Raw genomic sequence first — 22,500 nt, forward strand, 5'->3', positions numbered from 1 at the left:
CTTTGCTTTCTGTGACATTTGTACAAAACTCTTCTACAAGCACACTTGCTAAGCCATGTGGCTCAGTGCTCACTTCATTGTTTATCAATAACAAGTTACATTTAACATTTTCCTGTATTGGTTTTCTGATGTAATTCAAAACAATTGTAATGTTTTCTGCCTTTTGATACTAAGTTAAGTTCATTACTGAATTTGGAAGATTTGAGAAGAAAAGTAAGTACTGTCTGTACTTTATTTCACCTAGATATGTTTTATCACTGGTGTCAGTTTTGAAAGCTAAACAGTTATCTCTTTTTTCTGTTGTCTATCTTATTAATTATGTAATTCTACATTGTTTGTCGAACTTTCCTGTATATTTATATTTTAATGCAATGTGCTCATGAATGCAGGAGTTAATAACGTCATAAATCTGACTGACAGTATCCTAAGCAGACTGCTTTGGGTCAGTGAGAATAGTATTCCAGTATGTTTCTGTTAAGTGTGCTGTTTAATGAATCACAGCTGAGTTAGGACATATGATTTATATTTTACTAGTAAGCTGAAGGTGATGCCGTCATGGTCAGTGTTAATTACAGAAGGCATAATCATGGCTGCCGAGCAGAAAGGATCTAGGTTTGTCAGTATAACATGTAAGATAGTGCCACCCCTAGTGTGATTCTGCACTATCTGTTCCAGGCTGTTTTCATCTGTCGAGTCAGCTAATAATGCATTTATCTCATGCTGAGTCATTTACTAAGTCAATGTTTGAGTAGTAAATTATACACTAAAACTGCATTTTCAGTAGGGTTTTTTATGCAATATAGTTTAGACAAGAAATTCTCAAGCACTGCCGAGGACAAACACTGTATGATAGATTTCTGCAATATTATGACAAACACCACTGGCATTATTTATTTATGTATGAATGTATGTATGTATTTATCTATTTATTTACATTTGAATCCTATTGGGAAGTCCCAGTTTCAGCATATTATCAGGAGAAATGATTTCTAGACATAGAAAGCACAAAATAAAATTAACAGCAAAAAATACTGCATAGATCTACAGATTAATAAAAACGAGAAAATACTTACAAATTATACATTGCAATAGTTAAAAAGAATGTAGAATACACAGCACCAATTGTCAGTTACATTAGCTACCTCAACTGTGTTTTATGCTGAGGCAAAGAAAACATGCTAGAAGTCAATGGAATAAGATAGTAAAGAGGGGAAGACAGTGTGCAAAAATGAAAAGTGCTGTTTCAGCAGTTTCTAGTCCTGAGTAGTTGTCTTGCCTTGACTTTCAGTGTTCTTTTACAAATACTGCTGCCTATCCCATCAGATATGTAACAAAGAAAGAAAGAAAACACCAGAATTTGTTTTATGCATTTTGGACTCTTAAACCATGTTATATTAACACAGCTATAGACTTCATCATGGCAGAGGAAAGCTTTTATATAACTCATTTTATGCTGAGACTTCTAGCATTTAAAAAATCCACCTTAGGTCTGTAAGCAGATATACATGAACATTTTTTTTCTTATTCCCAGAACTAGTTTAACTTTCTGTGAAAAGTGAAAACTGCTCTGTGTTGGCTCAGTCCATTTACTGGTCTACTAGATGGGAGCCAGAGATATAAAAGGGGTCACAGATTAATGATGTCCCAGAATAAACAGAGTCATAGATTAGATTCATAGATATTCCAGGGCCACTGAGTCTCATGACCATTGTTGCCTCGCCAGTACCCTTCTTAAGCATCATGTCCTATCACTAGGTGGGCCACTTTGGTCAGCCCTACAGTAAATTTGTGGAAACCCATCCAAAGTCAGAAATATACATATATTAAGTCCCAGATTGTTGTGTCTCAGAGCATTCCCTTTTCTCTAAGATATGGCACCCTTAAAGTATATATAAAAAGGAGCATATGAGGGTGCAGCCCTGTACATGGAGGGTACAGGGGAGCATAACCCATTGCAAAAAATCAACTTTAAATGAGTGCAGTAATAGTTGGAATTTGTAGGTCTTCTGTAGCCTTTTTTAATAAGTCTAAGACTCATAATTATGGGTCTTGGAATTACAACAGGCAGTCTAAAGAAACTGACAATCCAAATGTGCTTTATTTGATGTACTTTAGATTGAAGGCATTATTTATTTGTTTATTATAGTGGTACTTTTACCTAACTTTTTCTCACAGCTTTTCACAAATGTATTTTAATAATGCTTTAGATTCTATTTACTCACCATAAAATTATACATAAATAAGTGCAAAAAGGTAGCAAAGACAAGGCTCCAGTTTCTTCAACAAGCACAGCTGTTTTATTAACACAAGCACTTTCACTAGATGCTTCTTCATGTGTAATAAAACAGCTGTGTTTATTGAAGAAATTGGAGCCTTGTCTTTGCTACCTTTTTGCACTTATTTCTGGATTCTCAGTGGTTTATTGCAGAGACACCTGGATATTGTTGGCTTGGAGTTTCATAAAATTATGCATGTTTGTGAGAAAGAATGTAGGAGAAGATGTTATGTTGCTACCTGTAGACAAAGTATAAAATAACTAAAATAAAATTTAATTATGTGGCTAGTGAATTTCACCCATCTATTTTTCCACTCAGTTGCTCTGGGTATTACAAAACAGCCCTTATCTAGAATGAGAAGCCATGCCATAGATTCTACTATGCGGGTTACATACACTGAATCAAAGAAGCTGCAATTCTGCTAGAAGCAGCAGACAAAAGATCTGTGCAATCTGTGCATAGCTTTTTGATAATCAATGAGGCATACAGAATTAAGTCTCAGTAGTAAGAATAGTGGTCTGCTGAATCTGTTCACGAATAAAACAGTTACTAAACCTAATCATATTCACCATGAGTGGTCACTACAGTCTTAAGCTAGTGCTACAACAGACACCACAACATTTAGCTTCTGGCACGTCGAGTAACCAGTAAGTCCTGCAGCTACAAGATAACCCCTACTGCCTTTTGTTGATAGTGTCCTTGCCCAGCCTTCCACTATTACTAATATGAGGAATTTCTACATTTTTCAGGATGCTTGCTGTGTGGTTGTAACCATTTGTGGTTCTAAGCTATTTCCACCTTATCCTATAGAATGTAAAAAGAACACCTTCAGTATTCAGTATTCTGTTTGGAAATGCTGAATTCTGTTAACCTTCTAGAACCACCCAATTATGAGTTTCTGCTCATGGTCCCACGAGCTTCAGAATGTCTGCTTATTGTAACCATGTAAAATACCCAGTATGTGTTTCAGAAATTTGTCATAAATAATTGCCAGTACATAGCAATACTTAACAAAAAAAGAAAAAACATACTCTAGTACTTAGTTATACAGCTCAATACTTTCACATGTCTACAAACAAGAAACTAAAAAAAAAATAAAGTATTTTTTCTCATTCTGTTGTATTGTAAGAGATTCATGATATTTATAATTATGGACAAGTTTCAAGTTTTGATTTAAGTATTATTAATTTCTCAAAACAAACATTCTCTGCAGAAATACTCTACATTTCTGAAATTTGATCTAACAAAACTGTTCTACAGAATGTCAAATGAGACTTTTAGAATTTGTTTTTGAAAATTAAATCTAATGGTAATGGTTTACCATTAAATAATCAGGATTTTACAAAGAATCTCTTGAATTTTACTGTGCATGAACCAAGACACTGTAGTATGAAAGCATAAAGTGATTTTTCACCTTTGACCTTTCTGATATACATGGTACATCAGAAAGAGATATCTCAACAGCCTACAGCATTTTGATGTTTGGAAGGAAAATTTTGAGCATCTTCCACTAAGATTTAATATCACTGTATTCGTTTTTCAGAATGTGGTATTACAGCAAATTGATAAATTGTTCACAGAACAATAAATTATATAGCAGAATGTGTCTAAAAGTGCACAGAAGGCTCTGAATATGCATTACTAAATCAACTCTTATAATTCTAAGCCATCGGATAATACAGGAAATATGGTTCTACTGACCAGAGTTTTTATAATCAAATGTTTTGCTATATTTTATTAAATGGAACTAAATATATGTGTATCTTCACTATTTACTGTTGAATCCAATAATTTATCAGACAATTCAAAAACCTGAACAGCAGGGGGAGGGGGACAAATTGTATGACACGTGAGAGAGGAAGAAGATGAGGACAGAGGAGAAACAATTAGGTAAAATTTTACCTCATATCAAAACAGATAATTTTACTGATAATGTTTTTAGTCCTACACAGACTAAATTGTTGGAAATGGTGTTGAATTTTTTTCCTACTCCTAGAGTGAATGAGATAAAAGTAATAGCCGAGTTAAAACACTATACCAGGAGATTAAATTTTAGTTATTTGTTACATGACAATGTAAAGAATTGTTTTAGAAGTCCGACCGTTTTTATACCTCCTTTGCATAATACCTTGACAATATTTGAACAATGTTGTGAACAATGTTGTAAAAAAGGAAAAAAAAAAACAACTGTTATGTTATTTGAATTCTTCTGAGAGGAAAGTATTATATGATTTAAAAATGATAAGAGGTTTAGATATATGAAGGAGGACAAAGGTGGGGATTAGTAATTATGTATCAGGATGATTATGTTGTTGCTGTAGAGAGGGGAGTGTGATGCATGCAAATTCATATATTAGGGTCATATATTAGTTTTGAGCACATTGATTGAACCTTTGATATGAAATGACACTTCAATTGTAATGTTCAAGGGTAGTTTATGTTAATAAATGCTCAAGTTGTTCGGCTTTTTATTTGGGGATGACTACTAGGACTTTGTAAAAGAGAATAAATCAACATTTGTATTCTATTAAAACATGTGACTTGAACAGTACTTTGTTTAAATGTACCGGTGAATGTAAATATTATAAACAGGTTTTGTTTTATATTGTTAACCAGATACATTGTTTTAAGGGTTTGGGATTTTAAGAACAGGTGGGGCATTAGTAATTAGGTATCAAGATGATTATGTTGTTGCTGCAAATGTTAAATAATACCAGTGAATATCAAGTCATTACTTTGAGAGCCATCTCCTTCTTCTTCTTTCGGCTTTTCCCGGTTAGGGGTCACCACAGTGGATCACCTGTCTGCTCGTGCTTGGCAGTGGAGTTTTACGGTGTTGAGTTGCCAGCCTGGCACCCAACCTTCCACAGAAGACACACACATGCACGCAATCATGCCTAGGGCCAATTTAGAGTGTCCAATCCACCTACAGCATGTCTTTGGGATGTGGGAGGAAACCCTGCGACCACAGGGAGGACATACAGACTCTGCACAGAAGGCACCACAGCCGAGCATTGAACCGAAGAGCCTCTTGCTGTGAGGCGGCAACACTATCTGCTGCACCACTGCAGTCGCCCAATTTCCTTGAGAGCCATAAAAAATGTAAATATATCAATTCATTTTATTTAAGAACAATGAAATAGGTATGGCATTATATGAATATTTAATGAATGCTACACCTAAAGTAGGTGTTTTACATGTTGTTCCAAAGAAACACAAAGATGAAATTAATCCAAGTTTAGACCTATAGTGTCTGCCTCTAATAGTGTTACTGAAGGAGTGTCTTTATCCAGAGCTGGTGTTTTGAATCCTTTGGTACAGGCATCATTCTATATTATTGATTCTTGGGATTTTTAGGTCAGTTAAGAGAATTTAGGAATAGCAGTAAATTTAATAATGGTTTATTGGTTACTGTAAATATTTTTGTTTGTTTACAAGCATCCCTCAGGATGTGGGTGTTAAATTTATTAGGTTATTTTTCTAAGTATACTAAATTTAATAATAATAATAATAATAATAATAATTTCTATTGTTCATTTTGGAACCTATATTAGACAATATATATATTTTTTTTATTTTTAATAACTCCTACTACAAAGAGATAAAAGATGTAGCCTTGGATTTTTCTGTAGACCCTGCTTTTGGTAGTCTTGTATTAAGATGGTCGGAAGTGGAAATTTTATCTTCTTGTCCTTATTTCAACAAAGTTATCTATTATAAATTATTTGTTGATTATTTATTTTTTATTTGGAATGGGTCATACCATGAGTTTATTTTATTTATTGAACAGTTAAATAATTGTACTATTTTTTTATTTATTTTAGGTGACTGAATTCTGTGTTATTTTTTTAGACATTACCATAGACTGGGACCAAGTTAAGTGTTTTGATAGTTTAGAGCTGATTGCTCTCTGGGTTTGAATGCTGCTATTAATACAATACATATTTTTGAAAAAACAGAAGTTTAAAGAAGAAAAAACTGAAGGTATTTATAAGGTATTTTAATGAGTTATTCACTTATTATTTGGAAGTTTTATTAGGTTACTTATTATTTGGAGGTTTTATTATGTTAATTAATTAATTAATATTCATGTGACTTTTTGAGTTTGTATTTAATTGAATGGTATCTGAATTGTGCTTTGTTGTATGTTTCTGATGAAGCCTGTGTATTGTAAGATGAAAGCAGTGAATAAAGTATTTACACTAAAGCTTTTTGAGCAGCGATATCATTATATTATTTTCCATCTTGAGTTAACCCTGTTTTGTATTTTTGCTTTTATTAAAGCCAAACTGCTGCAGGTCTGGCCTGATGAGACTTTTACTACCATAGTTTATCAGGTCAGTTATAATACAGTCCATGGCTTTGCAAATAAGACTCATTAGGCCATGGTGGTGCAGCGGTTAGTGTTGCCGCCTCACAGCAAGAGGTTCTCCGGTATGTTCCTCAGCTGGGGTGCCTTCTGTGCAGAGTCTGCATGTCCTCCCTGTGGTTGTGTGGGTTTCCTCCGGGTGCTCCAGTTTCCTCCCACATCCCAAAGACATGCTGTAGGTGGAGTGGCACTGGGCACTCTAAATTGGCCCTAGGTGTGAGTGTGTGTGTGTGTGTGTGTGTGTGTGTGTGTGTGTGTGTGTGTGTGTGTGTGTGTGTGTGTGTGTGTGTGTGTGTGTGTGTGTGTGCACGTGTGTGTGTGTGTGTGTGTGTGTGTGTGTGTGTGTGTGTGTGTGTGTGTGTGTGTGTGTGTGTGTGTGTGTGTGTGTGTGTGTCTTCTGTGGAAGGTTGGGCGCCGGGCTGGCAACTCGTCATTGTAAAACTCCACTGCCAATCATGAGCAGACAGGTGATCTGCTGTGGCGACCCCTAACCGGGAAAAGCCGAAAGAAGAAGAAGGCTAATGAGCCTGTAATTCCTCTGGCTAATGGTAGAGACACCCTTATGGAATGGCATCACAATTGCTGCATGTCTAACCTCAGTGAAAAAGCCAGGGTCTAAAATCAGGTTAAATAGCTTACAGAGTGTCTCTGCCGGGACTTGTTTATTATTGTGTATGAAATAGGCAAGTATATAATCAGGCTCCATGAAGGAAATACTTTGAGTCTTGAGCAGCACCTGCAGTATGTGTTCTTTAATGTTGATGGGGATTGCCAAGTCTTGAAATGCAGAAAAGAAAGACTGAAAATACAGAAGAAGACCGAATATTGAATATCCCTCTATTCTTTCCAGCTTCCTTCTTTTGCAGGGGATCATGATATACCAACTCTAAAATTACCATAGCTCGGAGAGGAGGGAATATTCAGAGAAATGGCTCTACTGAACATGATATATGTAAGTCCACATTTTCACTCATTTGGTCTCTATATTTTTGGGACTCAGTAATCCATGTTCTGACATATAAAATTGTTATCCAATTAAGTTATAGTGAAAAATAAATATATATATTTTTAATTTCTGGTGAAGTTTTCCTTTAGCTGTGTGATGTAAAATGTGCTTTTAGTAATGAAATTAATTCAGCAGAAATGTATATGCTGAGGCATCAAAGATTTCTGAAATGTTTGTGTTTTTGTCTCTGTTTCTTCATACTGATATGGCAGTCCATGCTTCTGTCCATCGCCATAGTAGCACTCTAACGTTAAACATCCATGCCACATGCCCTCTATCATTCAATCTGTCAATCATATATTGCTACTTAAAAGATATAGCACAAAAAATGAGACGTCACAGTCTTCACTCGTTCCACAGTACTGCAGGGGTGTCCCAGTATCTCCTATTATATGGAACACACTTGATTTTAGTTTGTGCTCCTCTAGCGCTAAGGCATAGATCATTTCTCTCATCTCTGATTCCTTTTGATGGCACACAGCACTCTCTGGCAGCACAGATTAGGGGTGTGCATTACTAATAAGCTTTGCTGTGCACTCTTTGGTTTAATTACTTCAGCCTTATCTTGCATAATGTATAGCATTAACTAAGGACTTTAACCAGATACATGGGCCACCCCTGAAAAGAGGTGCTTATACTTATAAGCACTATCCACTTGAAATAAATAAATAAAGAGAACACATATTTTGGCTTTCTATCTTACTGATGTTACTTTCATGTTTCTGTTGTTGTTTACCCTAGTTCTGGTCCCATTCATTCAGCTAGCTTGAGCTACACCTACGGTGTCACCAAAATGTCACCAAAAAGGGAGCAGGAAGTATTAGGAAAATTAAACATACCACCACATAGCCATTGGGTTTTTATAGTCATTTGCTTGGCAGTCATTCTTAATGTCAAATCATGTACTATATCTAGTCCAGTCTTACCCCTGTGAGCAACTGTTGAGTAAAAAGTCCATTATACATGGATCTAACAACATTTCTATTTTTTCTTTTGGCTGCCCCCTGCATTAACATTAATTCCTGCACTCCTGTGCATTCAGTAAACCTGTTTGTTCACCTGGGCAATAGACCTTCATCCCATGTATCCCCTGGTACATGAGTTGAGTGAATGAAGTGTTAGAAGCCGGTATCCATATAACCACATGCGTGGAGACTGGGGGGGTTTGCATAAAGCTCTGTCCTTACTTATGCATACCAGTTCAAGTCTGAGATGTTGGCATTCAGTGGGTGTTTGTGATATATGTCCATGCCTGTCTGAATTGTTCCTGTCCCTCTCCGTAGACTGCACCTCCCACAAGTAATCTGCAATATCCATCAAGAATTCAGGCATGAACAGTGTGTCTGGATACACACTTTCTATCCCAAAGATAGGCACAGTCCCCCCTCCACTTCCCTGAAGCTATCATAAGCATCATCAGTATTGAAGAACCTTTCAGTCTGTTGCACTTCTACCTGAAATTAAAAGTTTCAGTGGAGTCAGAATTCCAAGACCAGAATGCTTTAAGGATCTGGTTCAGCTAACCCACTTGAGATACAAACTACTTGGGTGCTCTAATAAGTCCTTTGTGAAGGGAGCAGCCATTAGATGCCAGAAAATAAGTGTGCACATTTCCAACTTATCCTCCCTCCGAGAAAACTTAAGGTTTTGAATCGCCAGGGTTTGCAGTTTCCACAGGCAGTTCTGTGATTTCTGACAACAGGGCATACTTTTGTCAGCTTCCACATCACCAATAACATGATTTAGAATGCCCAGAACTTCTTTTTTCACAATATTCATGAAGTTGGACATTAAATTTTGTGTAGAAAATAGTGTTCCCATCTGAAAGACAGAACTGAGTTCTGGAAGGCCAAATAATGTTTTGGGTTTGCCAACTACTTTGCTTATATTCATTAGTTTATGCAATTTCCTAACACCTGTTCAGTGAGTTAGCAAGTTTGTGACACAATTTAGTGTAAAAACTATTATATTTTATAAGATATCAGACTTTCTGCATGACTCTAGTTCTTTAGCAAACAACTGTTGCATCAGTATACCACAGTGCTACTGTCATTATGTACTGGACAAGGTCTGCAGATCAGTGGCTACCAGAGAAGGCTTGCTCAAATATCTCTCTAACTTTTGCCATTTGTGGAAAAAGCAGTAACTGAGAAGTGTTCGGTGATGCTGAATCTGTCAGGCGCATTCCTTCATATGTTCCTCATCAGTTGCTGGATACTATCTCTTCCTAAATATATCTAGGGAACTGAATTCAAACGAGGAACACAGGAATACTGCAGGTTACTATGCAAGCAGTCACTGGGACCATAAGATGCCTAGGCCTTAAACACCCTTAAGAAAAGCACACTAATAATGCTGTCCTTCTTTATCTAGGAGAACCAGATAGAGAGTCCCTGGGGAAATTCTGTGACTATTTACTTATTTATCTAAGTTTGTTGTGAAGTTGGCCATAGTATTGAGATTCTTTATAAACAGGGGAAGCTTGTTCCACAGGAGGATAATATGTTTAGGTAGGAACCTCTCTCTCTCTCTACATTGAATTTTGTTTATTTATTGGTGTATATTAAGATGTTTTGTAGTGATGTTTGAGAAGTTGTAGGCCCTGCTAAGGTATGGGAGGTCAAACAAGGGTGTTTCCTTCATGGTACAGAAAGCTGGACAAAGGTCACCTTGAAAGAACTGGTAGGCCACAGAATGCAAGGATAGTACAACTACTCTCAGGGTAGCTAAGGACTTTAGGACCCTAGATTTTCTTAGTTAGAAATCTCTGTTGCTTGTCCAGTTTGCTAATGTGCTTTATCTGACATATGCTCAGTGAGGCACTATATTCATTAAATGACAGAGTGACAATCATCTAGAGCTAGTGTTTACAGTTAATCACATCTTTAGGTCTACAGGAAATTCCATTGGATATCACTTGGTCCAAATAGAAAGTACTCTTAAACATGGTAGAGTCATGGTGGTCCATTATTAGTGAGGTGTCACATTCATGCCAAGCTCACTTATAACAGACCATCTTCTGAACACCAGCTGTTGGCATAGCCCCATCCATGCTGGAGCCATTTGGTATTACTGGGGTAATGAATAATAGGATCTATCTTGGAATTGTCAGTAAACTTGGATAATCACACAGCTGGGGTACTGGCTTGGGTGTCAGCAAAACAGATGACAAAGAAGAGAGGTCCCAGCAATGAACTCAGTGGGATTCTACAAGTTACAGCTTTATATCTCAAGAGGGTTCGAGCAACTTTCACCCCTTGAGTTCTATCAGACAGCCAGTTTGCAATCGAATGGCGAAAGTAGGGGTTTATACTAAGTTTTACTAACTTGTCTATAATACCAGCATGATGGATGGCATCAAAAGGCTTGGTCAGATTGAAATAGGCAGCATACATTGGGCGATCACAGCACACTATCTCAGTGACTTTTTAAAAGAACCATGCCAGGTTTAGGAGGCAGGATCCACCATTCAGAAGTATTTTAGGTCAAAGTTAGTAATTTTGACTATTTCTGCAGTAGAGTATGGATGCCATTCATTGCATGCCTTTACATAGAAGGCTGGTCAGATAAATCACCTATAGTTACCAAAGTCAGAAGAAGAACCACATTTATGCAATGCATCACTGCAGTAGTTTCCCAGATTTCTTCAACAAACCCAGTAGCAAAGCTAAGGCTGAAAAAACTGAGAAGGCACTCAGTTCACATTTACCACTGATGAAGATGCACACCAATGAGCTGTCAGGCTGTACAGAAACATTAGTTTTAGCTTTGGGAAGGGATTCCATGACTTGCTCTATATTATTTTTTTTGGGGGGGTAACATACTTGTAATAGTAAGAGGGACAATACAGGTGGGTGGGGCAAAACTCAAACTAAATTTGTGATATCCACTAAGTTCTTTGAGTCATTCTGAGCGATGTTATTTTGAAACAATTCAGTGCATTTTGGGGCATTATTTTTTACCTTTTTAACATAACCAAAGAAGGAGTTATAATTCACTTTGGTGATTGTGGTGAGTTTAACTTCATATTTGAGTTTATATTTCCTAATGGTTCTCTTAAGATCTTTACTACTTTCTTTTCAGTATATTTTGGGGGTGGAGATAATTGGATTTGTTTATAGTTACTGAATATCTTTTTTTCTTGTTATATAGTTCATTGATATGACAGTTCCACCACGTAGGTTTATTCTTAAACTTGCATTATATTTGGAACAGATGGGTGCTGACATGTCTCTGCAACTGTGGTGGTACAAGTTAGATAAGAAGGAAGTTGTCTTTCCAACTAGTTCCATGGGTGGAGGTTTCTTGGGGAATTTGTCTATGTCACCTAAGTGCTATAGCATGTTCGCTTTACAGATGTCCCTAAATACTGATGCATTAGGTGCGGGGATGTACCAAAAGGTCTATAGGAAAAGATGACTTTTTTAGTTTTAGTTTTGTATAAAACCTTTCAGAAATCATGCCTTTATTGTAACTGAAGAAGTCTCAGTGCAGACGAAAACGTTTATTATATTGGACTTTGCCTTCGTTATTGCCTTCTACAATAAAGCCTTTTGATTCCTGGGATATTCATTGGTGTACTGCTACCTTGATACACTGGTTTTCTTGTGATTTGTTTGCCTTAACCAGTGCACGGCTTCTTCTTTTTTCATGACTTTTTTATGGTCAGATTTTACCTGGTAGGGTTTAGTCTGGGGTTAAGTAGGAGCAACATTAATAGTCTTTGGATGAGTACTATGGAGTTCAACACTTTGCATTTGTAAATTTGGCAATTATATTATTGATGTACAGAAATAACTGAGAATATATATATATATATATATATATATATATATATATATATATATATATATATGTGTGTGTGTGTGTATGTGTGTGTGTGTGTGTGTGTGTGTGTGTGTGTGTATGTATTTGTGGGGTAAGTATAACAGTCAATTGTGTCAATGGTTGTAATTAAAGTCTCCCAGAATTAGTGTATTAGGTTTAATAGTGAACCAATTTGGACCTCTAGGAGCTCAGAATTTGCACTGTATGTAATTAGACTACTTAGTCATTTGCTGAAGTCATTTATCTTGTTCTGATATTTAGGCATCATTCCCAGTGATGGCAAGATACCACTTAAGATGCCCATTACTCCTCTTTACCTTCATTACTGCTCACTGCCCTTCATATCCTTCTCCTCCTACCTGTGATAGTGTTTCTGACAGAAAGGAATACTCTCCTGCAGTAATCCTTGACTCTGAAAGTGTGATATGTGCTGATCTCACATGCAGTAGGTATGTGCTGATATCACGGATAGAAGGTATGTGCTGATCTCACGTACAGTAGGTATGTGCTGATCTCACATATAGAAGGTATGTGCTGATCTCACGTACAGTAGGTATGTGCTGATCTTACGTATAGAAGGAATGTGCTTATCTCATGCATAGAAGGTATGTGCTGATCTCACGTATAGAAGGTATGTGCTGATCTCACGTACAGTAGGTATGTGCTGATCTTACGTATAGAAGGAATGTGCTTATCTCATGCATAGAAGGTATGTGCTGATCTCACGTATAGAAGGTATGTGCTGATCTCATGCATAGAAGGTATGTGCTGATCTCATGCATAGAAAGTATGTGCTGATATCACAGATAGAAGGTATGTACTGATCTCATGTATAGAAGTTATGTGCTGATCTCATGTATAGAAGGACTACATTAACTGTACTGGGGCCATGTTTTGATAACTGCACAAATATAGATGAGTACAAGCAGTAAGTATGCCTCATGCTCAGGAATCTTTGGGTTATGACTCCAGCAAATTCATTTGGTTTAGATCTGAATTTGTTATTTTGGAATGTTTAGTAAATGGACCCTGCCTAAAAAGACAAAAAAACACTGTGTGGACAGCAAATGTTTTTGCCACTATATAAAAGCAATGATTAGGACATTTGTCTGAGGAGTAATTTGCTTTGATGACCTTATGCGGACTCATGAGCTTCTGCCTGCCTCTCTTATGACCAGTGTGAGAGTTATGAGAAGACTTGGTAGTGAGTGTGACAGTACAAGCTATATTATGCATTAGTGGTTGATGTTTTCTTGTGTGGACTCTAGGAGGCTTCAGCAAGTACTTTTAACAGCCTGTGCCAAGGTTAAAGGTCTAGGGATTCACAATGACCGGTGCAGTGTTTTAGAAGTGAGGGGCTTACCAACAGTAGACTGGTGTGAGAGTTTAACTGCCAGGCAAAGCAAGTATTTATATATCTTGCAAATCTTGATCTTATTGAGAAGAAGCAACAGGCAGTTGTTAAGCATGAGGTAGTTGCTACACTGCCTCTAAACACTTAGAGCATAGTAGAGTACCCAAAGGGGGCAATAGCAGACTGCTGTACAATTATGCCATGGTTGTGGATCAAAGGCAATGTAATATTCAAGATCTGATAGCAAGATGAGGGAAGTTGTAGGAAGTATTAGAGGTTGGACAGAACTACCTCTAAGGTATTAGGTTAGATGAAATAGCAGATATTACATGCTATACAGTGATCTATCTAAGGGAGTTGAAACTACTCCAGAATTACAAAGATCTCTGTCTAAGATAGTACAAATTACTCTGGAATTATAAAGTGCTCTATCTGTGGGAGTTCAAATTACTCTGGAAATACAACGGTGCTCTATCCATGTTGGTGCAACTTCTTTGGCTAGAGGCAGTAGTTGCTAAAATGTACAATAGAGTTCTATAATGCACTACAGTGCTGTAATATTCCCACACAGTGCCCTATTTAAAGGGGTACAACTATGCACACCCAATCATGTCTTCAGTGCTGTGCTAACAGAAACATAGCAGGATTTGTGATGTAATTGAAGCAATACAGGCTTAAGTACTGCGAGTAATCAATGAATTGGCCAAAAATTACTCATAAATACAAGATATGGCAACTCAGAGTATCATTTTTCTATGCACACAGTAAGACACTGTGAAATAAGGCAGAAATCTATTACTATGCACATAGTATGATAAGGCAAACTGGTGGAGGAGTCCAAGCACAGTGATTCAAGACTGCAGGCATGGATGTCAGAAAATTAAGAAAACAATACAATAATTCAACAGCACAGTAATTGCACCAAAATTAATTTGCAGAGATCCACAAGCTGCTGTGTGTTACATAAGTATTTAACAAGAGAAGATTTCAGGTCTCCTGAAGCAGGACAGTAAGAATATATGCCCATTGGAAACATTATGGCATGGGTTATCATACTGCTCTTCATTTTTTAGCATTGGGGAGCTCAGTTCAAACAAGACCTAGGCCTCTCAATGCAGCAGAAATTAAAGCAAGACAGAGTAAGTAAACAACCAATAGAATCTCATAGTTTTAACTATCTAATAGCAAATAAATGTTTAGAACAGTGTAATGTCCCCTTCTCTTACAAAAGAAAACAGCAAAAACAGTTCTAGACATAAAAATACTATTTTCAAGCAACAAAAGTCTCACATTCCGCTCAAAAAGTCATTCCCTGGTATAGAGGAATCAGTAGAGAAGTTACAGCCAGTAATTCTACTGCTCAGGTGCTCATCATCAGACAGCTCAGCTCAAACAAGTCTCAGGCGGTGCAAACAGCACAGATTAAAGCAAGATAGAACAAGTAAACAGCTAACAGAAACTCTCGGTGCTAACTGGGCACTAACAAATAAATACATAGTAGAGTACATTTTTCACTTCTCTCACAAACAGTTCTAAATTTAACACTCTGTTATCACACAACATATATCTCAAACATAGTTAAAAATATCACTTCCCATGTGGTAGATGCAGAATAGCTAGCTGTTTTGTAGTAGCCATGTCCCATAATTCAGGTGTTCAGGTGTGTGACATCCAGCAGCTCAGGTATAGTGAAGAAACTGCAGTGTGAGTTGGAGCTGAAAGGAAACCAAAAGGAATTTAATATCAGAACAAAGTGACTACTAGTTTCACTTGGTACAATTCAGCAGGATAGGTTGTTATGCTGACATGAATACTGTGGGTGAAAACAACACTGTCAAGAACATAAAGAAGTCTAACTTGAAATTTCAAAAACATTATGTAGACTTTATGACAATTGTAAAATATTACTTGGGCCTAAAAGACTGAAATCCAGACCTTTACACTTTGCACCACTAGCTCACTACTGTAGAGTATCTTCTTGTTTTATCCACAAAGATTCAGCCAACAGGATCCAGGAAATGCAGCAGTGTTTCTTTTGATCTGAAATATCTTTGTTACAAAGTCTTTTTTTCAGCTTATTCTAGCAGCTTGCTAAATAGCAAGCATTTAGGGATGCAAAACCTTTTATGATTCTTCTGACATTCTGAGGGAGCTTCTGGACAAGTCGAAGATGAGAAATAGCAGCGCTGTCTGCCTGCAGAGGTATGACTAATGGAGTGAGCGACAGAGTGTCGCAGCAGAGACAGCAGGCACTTAAGACACGATTAGTAATGATGTGGCTGACCTCAGACCATTACATTTAATGGGATTTAGGCTGTACCTCTACCACCAGCCCTCTGTTACCACAGGCGGAATCAAGCTGCCTCACTTCTCAAATGCAGTCCTGTGCAATTATGCAAAACAGATATTTGCATATGATTTGCATGAAATCCTCAGCACAAAAGGAAAAATGGAAATAAGAAAGATTCTTGTAAGAATGGCCAGTGAGAATTCTGTATGTAAGGGCACATAACGTCTTGTATTTTTTTAATTGTCTTCATAGCCAGGATTTTAAACTTTCCCTTAAAGCACAAAAACAAATATCTCCATGCAGTTTTGCGTGCTGATTGTACAGCTTTGAAGATAGGACATGTTTATGTTGCATTGTTTCAAGCTTCAGTTTCTCATAAGTAATTTATTTCAAAAAACTTAAAAGAGTTTTTGTGAGCATTTAATTTCCCAGTTATCTCTAGCGAATACAATTTGTGCACACGTGGCATTTTCATTTTTTTAAGAATTCAGTGGTGCATAAATTTACATAATATTATTCTGTTTTGTTTGAATAATTTCAATGGTTCGGGGTACACAATTCCCTAGGGGATGTATAGTCACATCATGGATGTAGAAATGTTAATAATCCCATATGGAAACAGATTGCCTCAAGGCCTAAAATATGGTAGGACAGCATCCAAGCAAAACAGAACTGCCATGCAATGTGATGTCAGAGTCGGAAATATTTATTCCAAACTCTGGACACAAAATAGATGTTCAGCAAAAAGTTTATGTCTAGGTCAAGGTTTACAAAGAAAGCATATTATGTGCAGAGTTTAATCACAGTATACAACTGAGTATTACAGGAATAAAAAAAGTAAAAAAAGAAAGAGAGGAAAAAAGACAAACGGTCATCTAGCCTCATAAGTGCAAACCATCTGCGAAAACCTTTTACATCACTGAGCCCTTATAAATAAATATTATTTTTTTACTGCTTATATCATGAGTAATTACCTGCACAATATGCATTTTGATATACAATTCAGATCATATGGGAATTAATTATTTAATTAAAGTAAGCAGAGACAATTACATAATGATAATTACATGTGTGTATGTCCACATGTAACTGAACCCACAAAGATAAAAGTTGTTTTGTAAAGCTTCCATGTCAATAGCAGACTATAGGCCAAAGTATATACCATAGCCCAATATAATTAAACTAATTAAACACAGAGTAAAGGAATAAGCCCAAATAAATAGGCTACAGGAACCCTATGTCATATAACAAAAGAGTTAAACAGAAAGTGCAAACAAGTGCAGTAAAAGCAAACAGCTGTAGAGCTAGATTCAGACCCAGTCCAGTGTACTCAATAGTGTAGCCATATCAATATAATAGGCGCGTCCTGAACTGCTGTGTGAGACTGTGCTGGAATGTTTCCATTCCAGGACAGATTTAAATTGCTTCCATTATGCATTGAAAAATGGAAATTTATAAAGTTTCTTGGGCACACATTTTTCTGCTTGGGCTCTTCATGCCTATGCTTAGAAACTATTGCTTTAACATCTCTACTTGCTAATTTTGATACAGGAGTAATAAGAATGCTTCAATTTATAAGATGGTTAACGTAATGAATTAAGTCATTTTCTCCTGAAAATTTGCTAAGTCATTTTAGCAGGTGTGAAACAGCTATTCATATACCTCATGGATCCTGATGTTTTTGCAGGCTCCTTTGGTGCCTTTTGTAGAAGCATATGCTGCTCATATCCACTTGGGCTGTCATTGTGTGCCATGGTTTCCTACCACATCCTAAAGACATGCTGTAGGTGAACTGGTGAGCCTCCAAATTAGCCATGGTGACATGTGGTATATATTAGTGAGTGTGTGTGTGTGTGTGTGTGTGTGTGTGTGTGTGTGTGTGTGTGTGTGTGTGTGTGTGTGTGTGTGTGTGTGTACATGTGTACGTGTGTGCACATGTGTGTGTGTGTGTGTGTGTGTGTGTGTGTGTGTGTGTGTGTGTGTGTGTGTGTGTGTGTGTGTGTGTGTCTGTGTCTGTGTTTGTGATGAACCAATATGCTATTTAAAATTAATTCTCAGCCTTACATCCACAAAATGTCAGCATTGGCATATGTACCTCTTCCATGCACCTGAAAATACAGAGAGTATCAGAAAATGAATAAAAGTAATGAATGTTGCTGTCTCATAGTGATTGGTTCTCCAGGTTCTGGGTTCTACCTGGAGTGTCTTCTTTGCACAGGTTTTTACATGTTCTACATAAATATATGTTTTTTTTGCAGGGTTCTCTTATCTTCTTGTAAAACATTCAGATGTCAATATATCAGTTTTTTAATGCATTTATTTAAATCCATGTAACATTCTATATTCCAACCAGTTTCACATAATGCTTCTTCAGAAGATTCTTTCATGAGAGCCCGAAGAAGCATTATGTGAAGCTGACAGTCTCCTGAAGAAGCTTTAAGTGAAAACAGTAGTTTCCTGAAGGAGTTCTATATGAAGCAAGTTAAAACTTACACTGTCTGACCCATAGTAAAAGGTTAGCATTCAATCAACTTAAACAAATTACTGATATAATTTTGTTCAAGCTGATAAAGGTTAGTCTATAGCCGCATGTAATATTTCAGTTTAAAGAGGCAACATATGGCATTTTAAATTCTTTGAATGCCTGCTGTAGGGTCACTTTATGTGGATGAACATTTTAAATCTTTTAAAAAGTAACTGAACTCTTTCTGAAATGGGTACACTGCCTCAAGCATGGTATACATATTTAAAGTGCTTTGCCACAGATTATTTGCTTACCTTTTGCAACACGGCATGTTCAGTATGCCCTTAATGAATATGGATTTCTCCGAATCTTACAGAGGGTCATCCCTTCTGACCGGTGGCATCAAGGTAGGTTTAGCATGAAGATATGTCCACACACTTTAATGGTGCCATCTCAGTGGTTGTCTACAGTCAGAGACTTGTATTCTGGCCTCCAGTGAGACACATTGCAGCATTAGACGGGACAGCAGTCTCTCCCCAGGACATACAAGCTGATAATAGCCAATCATGTCTTACCCATACCCAGTTCCTTCAGTGCATAATCTATGAACTAAATTCAGGTAGTCTGGGTTACAGACAAGGGTCAGTCTCCCTAAGCCCTGGAGCCGGATTTGACTCTTAAATATTACGAGGTGACAAAACCAGTTACATACCAAGTGCATGCCAGTCAGTCTCACACAGAAACAGTATGGCTGCAGGACAGACAATCAATTGCCCATGGTCAGAGAGCAGTGATGAAAGCACAAACAAAAAATGCTCAGACTGAAAGGACCTTCAGCAGGACAGACAATCAATTGCCCATGGTCAGAGAGCAGTGATGAAAGCATAAACAAAAAATGCTCAGACTGAAAGGACCTTCAAGTTATAGTCTATGGTTGTGAAAAACAATACGCACATGTCAACAGCAAACAAGTCTGTCTAGAGACAGATCATAAGCCCTTGCACAGTATCCTCCTAAAGCCATTACATAAAGCACCATTATGTTGTCTAAGGTAAATAACTCAATAAAAATATGACCTAAAGTTTTACAAACCACTGAGAGAGTTGCATATTGCAGACACATTGAGCAGTGATTATTTAGATGAGAGTCTAGAGGAATTGCTGATATGATAAGATTAATTGTCCACAAGGTCTGTTGTTCAAATCAAACAAAATAGTTTTGTAATAATAGAGGGCAAGAAAGAGCAAAGGAAATCCTATTCTGGCCAAGAATGGCTCAACAGAGTTACTTGTTAGTAAAGAATTGCATGTTTAATATGTGGCACAGGAATAATGTGAAAGAGATATAGCTTGCAAGTCTTCCACAGTCTGCATCCCCTCAATCTAGTTACTGTTCTGCTATATATTATTCCCAACTTTCTACACCCTACTCTACTTCCAGAATATAATGAGAAAGGAAATAGCAACTCTATCTGAAAAACAAAATCCTTCTGAACTGCACTAGGCTCTTGCAATCTTCACACATCTTTCCTAAAACTTTGTAGGGAACACATATTAAACCTCTGACACCTTAGCTACAAAAATTCACTTTTCAGTAATATACGTAGTTCTAACAATATAGAAAAGGGGAATAATAAAAATGTTTTCCAAAGTTTAAAAACCCAGCTCACCCTCAGAATTTAAATCCATCTTTCGTCTGATAATATTAGGTAAATTCCTGGAAAAAATATTTGCATTCAATACTCATCCTTTATTCGGGTATATTATCTCTTGTACAAATACCAGATGTTTTTTTTTAAGGAGGAAAAGCATCATCGCGGCACCATGGACTGATGGCGTTCTTATTAACACAGAAAAGGGGGATCCTACAGGTGCTGTCTTCACTCACTTGAGAAAGGCTTTTGATCTGGTAAACCATTCCCAAATATTTAGTGCTCTGCTATCATCTGACATTAGCAGCAATGTTTTTCTCTGAGTTAAGGAATGTCTTTCTCCTAGGTTATTTTCTGCCAAAACAGATTTCAACATTTCAAGTTCCTTGCTCCTCAATCAAGGTGTTCCTCAACGTTCCAGCTTTCCCCTTCCTTTTCTTGACTTGCTCAAACTTCCAGTTATTCTGTCTTTGCAGAAGATATGGTAGTGTACAAATCCAGACCCTTAGTTTCTATCATAAAAAAAAAAAAACCTTGAATAAGACCTCAATTTACTGACCTCCCGGTTGGAAAGAAACCAACTCGTAATCAACTCTATTAAAACCAAAGTAATGAAATTTGGGGATTGTACCCAAACATACCACTGCACCAAAAACTAATGCATTTTGCACAAAAAAAATCTACAGCCACTTGAAACCATAATGTCTTCAGGTTCTTTGGAATTTTGCTAGATCAGGAATTCAACTTCCAATGCCACACAGAGCAGACAAACAAAAATCAATAAATCCCATTTCTTGGCTAGGAAGGATCCCACTTCCTCATAACAAGGGACAGCAGCTGTAAGAAAACAGATATTTTTGGCACTGCTTAAAAACAGCCAAATCTGTAGCTAGGATAGAATGAAGGTGGTGTCTGCTTAGGGTGCAAGCTGATAGGGGATGATCAACACTGTGTTAAAGGTGCCAATCGGTCCCTCCAAGGCAATGCTGCTGACAGCACAGTGTCAATGAGAGCGCGGGTGCCAAACATCATGTAAACAGTCACAGTCAATCTCAGAGCTGCTTAAATGATTTAAAACACTTAGGCAAAGAGCTAATAATAGTTATTGAATCACATTCTGTAATTACAGTCTCATCAACAATGTAAATAGTAATTTGTGATTCTTTTTCTCATTTTTTTTGCCCCCACAGCTTGCTGATCATCAGCCCCCCTCCTGACCAATGGACCCATTTATTTAACACCACTGTAATATGAGTTGGCAGGGAGACATTTTCATTCAGGCAGCCATCAGAGGTGCTTTAGCTTTTCTCCTGCTGGCCTGAAACCTGCTGTATGGACCTAGTCAAACATAAAAGAGGAGGGATCATTCAATGGGCTGACGACTGAGGCTGTCCGCTCACTTTCACAAAAGATATTCTCCCCAAGGAGCTCATCCCCTACTGGGAACTATAAGAGTTATTTTTTCCAGTCTCTACCTAGGAAAATGCAGCTATTTTGTATGCCCTTGAGTACGCAGTACCCTCCTCCCCAGAAAGGTGAGCAGGCTATTCCCCTTCACTCCTCAACTGCTGGCTTTGCTAATGAAATCCCAGTCTCCTAGGCCACAGTTAGTCTCCACTCCATCATCCACAGAGCCAGATTAGACATTTATAATTTTATATATTTTTCTTGGATTACCACATATTTCTTTTTTTTACCTTTTTTCTTCTCTCTGTGACTGAGCAACACTGGAGATGGTTTACATATATAAAAGGGTATAATGTCAAAATCTCTATATGAGAAGTGCAAAGGGACTGTTCCTTTACAAAACAATATTATTGTGCTTTTTATATAGATAAAGTTATGACTAGTTGTGTTTGCCCAGTTGTAGCTTCAACCAAGTATAACTCATAGAATTACAGTGGAATCTTTCTGTTATATTATTTAAATATTTGTTTTGCTGAATCTTGCTATACTTTTCTGCTGCTTCAATTGCTTGCTATCAAATTATCTGTAAAGTCTGTAATCATTGTTACATTTTATTCCATTTCGTTGAGTGCAAACTTCTAGGCTTAAGCCTAAAAATGGTCCATTGTGATCAGTGCTGTCTGCATTAACAAATTCAGTAAATGAAATATCAGAAAACCCGTGGAACTAATTAACAACTGATTTACTTCAGTTAAAAGATTCCCACAATCTCATCTATGTGAAGTACTTATCAAAGTATCTGTAATTAATCAAAATGTGAGACACATTTTCCAACTGTATCATAATATTGCTCAAT

Source organism: Protopterus annectens, chromosome 9.part0 (assembly GCF_019279795.1).
Source record: "Protopterus annectens isolate FY-2018-M chromosome 9.part0, PAN1.0, whole genome shotgun sequence".
NCBI classification, from domain to species: Eukaryota; Metazoa; Chordata; order Ceratodontiformes; family Protopteridae; genus Protopterus; species Protopterus annectens.